The sequence below is a fragment of the Eleutherodactylus coqui genome, chromosome 1, assembly GCF_035609145.1.
Source record: "Eleutherodactylus coqui strain aEleCoq1 chromosome 1, aEleCoq1.hap1, whole genome shotgun sequence".
Classification (NCBI taxonomy): Eukaryota; Metazoa; Chordata; class Amphibia; order Anura; family Eleutherodactylidae; genus Eleutherodactylus; species Eleutherodactylus coqui.
Window position 1 is genome coordinate 393,062,140 of NC_089837.1, and position 4,130 is coordinate 393,066,269.

Here is a 4,130-nt window from a genome sequence, read left to right on the forward strand (position 1 = left end):
TCTTGCTTTTAATTGTATGTGATCTATTTCCTGGAACCATTTTCACTTTACAGTTGTTTCTTTGTATTGTGTTATCACATGCTAATGTATTTCTGTTTGTAGTCTTCAGTAACTTCTTCTTTTAGAAAGGAAGTAAAATGTAATGATAATCTGAGGAAGGCATGCATGTCACTATAACAGTGGGGCACTAAGAAGACACTATTACCTTGTGGAGGAAATAAGGGGACAGTATTAGCTTGTGGGGGCACTAAGAGAATACTGTTACCTCCTGTAGGCGCAAAAGAGACACTATTACATTGTGGGGTCACTCAGGAAACACTATTACCTTGTGGGGGCACTGAGCACTATGAATATGTGTGGCACAAAGAGAGCACTATGACTGTGAGACACTAGGAAGACATTATTACTTTATGGGGGGCACTATAGGGGGAGCATTACTTTGTGAGAGGGAAACTATAGCTGTGGGGAACTATTACTGCATAGGGGACAATAAAATTGGCATTGGGCGCAGATAGCGAAGAAAGAGGAAGGTGAACAACTTCAGTTATAGAAGAAGCTACCTATGATCATTGGAGGTAACTGCACTGTAATCACTATCATTGTGTGCCGATAATATTTGACCATTATATAGTGTCTGCATTATTTAGAGCTGAGCCGCTGTACAGTATCTTTTGGTGACAGCACAGAAACTGTAACAGGTGAGCATCTTTTACTTAGGTGGGGTACTATTTTCAATTAGGAGGTGCAGTGTTTAGTTTTTTAATTAAAAGCAGCGAATGCTTGAATTAATTGGGAACTGTTTGTTAGGTTGTGTTTCTGGGACTTGTAGTGCTATGGATTGTTGTAGCACTTTTCCACAGGCATGGCAAGATTGAGCTGGCTAGGTGTGGTTTTCTCCTGCTAGCCAATCACCACCAGTCTGTTTACATATAAAAATTTCGCTCTCTGCCTGGGAGGAGTTGGTTTCCTCATTCCCCTTTGTGTTTTCAGTCATGCTTGTTGCTCTGTGGGTGTGAGCTGGTTGCCAGACATATGGTGAGTTCAAGGCTGATTTGGTGTGAACTGTGTCCTGTCCTCCTGGATCGTGTATCATCTCTAGGCTGGTGTGGCCCTTAGTTTCCAGTGTAGGCTGCCCTTATTAGGGCGATCGCCCTGCTTGCAGGCAGGGAGGGTTCTGGGGGATGTTGTCTTGATAGTGTGGGGACCCACAAGACAACAAGGAGCCTTGTAGTGGCTTGCGGGCTTTAGTATTTTGGCCAATATACGTACCAATACCTCATACTTTTATAACTATAACATCTGCTTATGCATACGGGGAGGTTTGCTGAGTGTTTTGGGTGTTGTCAGTTTCTGGTTTGTGTTTGTCTATCTGTACCCTGCATCCAGGCACCAGCATTTCTAGTTTCCACATTCGTTCTGGCTGCCCCCTGTAACAAGGTTCCTGTTGGCAGTCCAGGACGAACGTAACGCTGTTCTTGCATTAGCAACCTGGGTGAGTTTCTAACTCTGTACATACTGACAGTGGGACTTATGTCTAACCCTGACATATTGGTTGCGTCCTATAATGCCAAATATATACACAGCATAAACACTGATAACATAAAAATGTAAAAAAAAAAAAAAACCTGTGAAGATGGGTATTCTAAAGTGCCTTTTCCATGGAACAATGATTGCTCAAAAAATTGTTCCAACAAGCAAAAACAAATGATAATTGTTTAGTGTAAACTCGAGGCAATCATCAATCGGTGAACAATAAATCATTTTCTTCTCATTCATCATTCATTTTATGCCGGTATAAACTCATTGTTGCCACGTTCACTAAATGTTTGGTTAAAATACCGATCGCTCAGCCTTTCTCATTCACTTATACAATGAATGTGAATGACTGGATAATTTCTTATTTGAACGAGCCAACGATATGTTTACCTGTATGAACAGGCTGTTCGAGTGAGGAAGCAAACTCTGACATCATTTGCTTGTGGGTGGAGGTCTCAGCAGACCCTCACCAGTCAGACTTTTATCAGCTATCCAATGGACTGTAGTCTCTTTTTTAATAGAATCATAGAATGGTGGAGTTGGAAGGGACCTCCAGGGTCATCTGGTCTAACCCCCTGCTCAGTGCAGGATCACTAAATCATCCCAGACATATATTTGTCCAGCCTCTGTTTGAACACTTCCATTGAAGGAGAACTCACCACCTCCTATGGTAACCTGTTCCACTCATTGATCACCCTCTCTATCAGCACCATTGAAAGCATTTAGCGATATTACAGCGTTTTCTTTGCGCTGCGAGGCGTGTGTTTTCACTCACTCTCACAGCGCAAGAAAAAAAATGCTAGTGGGTAGGCACCGTCACTGTCAGAAAGTTTTTTCTAACATCTAATTTGTGTCTCCTCTCTTTGAGTTTCATCCCATTGCTTCTAGTCTTTCCTTGTGCAAATGAGAATAGGGCTGATCCCTCTGCACAATGACAACCTTTCAGATATTTGTTGACAGCTATAAAATCTCCTCTCAGCCTTTTTTTTGCAAGCTAAACATTCCCAGATCCTTTAACCGTTCTTCATAGGACATGATTTACAGACCGCTCACCATCTTCGTAACTTTTCTCTGAACTTGCTCCAGTTTGTCTATGTCTTTTTTAAAGTAGGGTGCCCAGAACTTGACACAGTATTCCAGATGAGTTCTGACCAAGGAAGAGTAGAGGGGGATAATTACCTCATGTGATCTAGACTCTATGCTTCTCTTCATACATCCCAGAATTGTGTTTGCCTTTTTGGGTGCTGCATCACATTGTTGACTCATGTTCAGTTTATGATCTATTAGTATACCCAAGTCTTTTTCACATGTCCTGCTGCTTAGCCCAATTCCTCACATTCTGTAGGTTTTTTCTTAATTTTTCTTGCCCAGGTGTACAACTTCTGTTAGTCGCTGCCCACTGTGCAAGCTTTTCTAGATCTTTTTGAATACTCTCTCTCTCTGCCCTAATGTTAGCTATCCCTTCTAGCTTTGTGTCGTTGGCAAATTTGATCAGTTTCCCATCAATTACCTCCTCCAGATCATTTATAAAATTGTTGAACAGCACTGGGCCTAGGACAGAGCCTTGTGGTACCCAACTTGATACATTCTTCCACTTAGATGTGCAGCCATTTATGACCACTCTTTGACTACAATCACTCAGCCAGTTGTAAATCCACCTAACAGTTGCCTTGTCAATCACATATTTGGTCATTTTTTCAATAAGTATAGTATGAGATGCTTTGCCAAATGCTTTACTAAAGTCAAGATATACTATTTGGCGGTAGGATGTAAGTAGAGGTTTTGCATTTCCTGCTGTTACAAGACAAATCTCTGATGGTGATGAGAGGGCACATAAGATGAAGAGATTCATTACGTTTAGTGGCTGTTTGTATAAGAGATGTAAATTTGGCACAAGTCTATTGTGATTTGGAATATGGGTTGGAGATCAGCAGTGATTTTCCTTTTGGATGTTCACCTGGGGGTTAAATTTGACCCCTAGGGGCATTCTGCTTTGAAAGGTGCTTTGTCTTCCTCCTGCTTGTATTCCTAGAAGCTGCCATGTGGAATCTTTGTGTTGTTGTGGTCATGTATAACTGAAGGATTGTACCCCTGTTGTAGGAATGTATTCCTCAGAGATGACAGATGTTGTTTTTTGTCTCCACTGTTTGAACAAATCTGAATATATTGCAGAGCTTGACGGGAGATGATGGACTTTATGTGTCGTGGATGGAAGCTGCTCCATCTTAGATATGTTGGACAACCTGTAGGTTTGTGGTAGATTGATGTTTGTATGGTATTGTTTTTTATGTCTATGGTTCTGTCCAGGAAATGTGTTCGAGATTGTGAGTGGTTGAGGGTGAGCCTGATAGTTGGATGGAACTCATTGTAGTTCTTATGGAAGGTCAGGAGCTCATCTTCTGCACCTGTCCAGATTGTAAGCAGATCATCAATATAGCGAAAGTATGCTAGAGGTTTAATTATACAGGTAGACAAAAATGTTTCCTCTAGTTTGGCCATTAGCATATTGTAGTGACATTTTGCTCCCCTTGGACCTATATTCCAACATTCCACACAAGGATAACTTCCTCCGAAAAAACAACTGTCTAGCCATG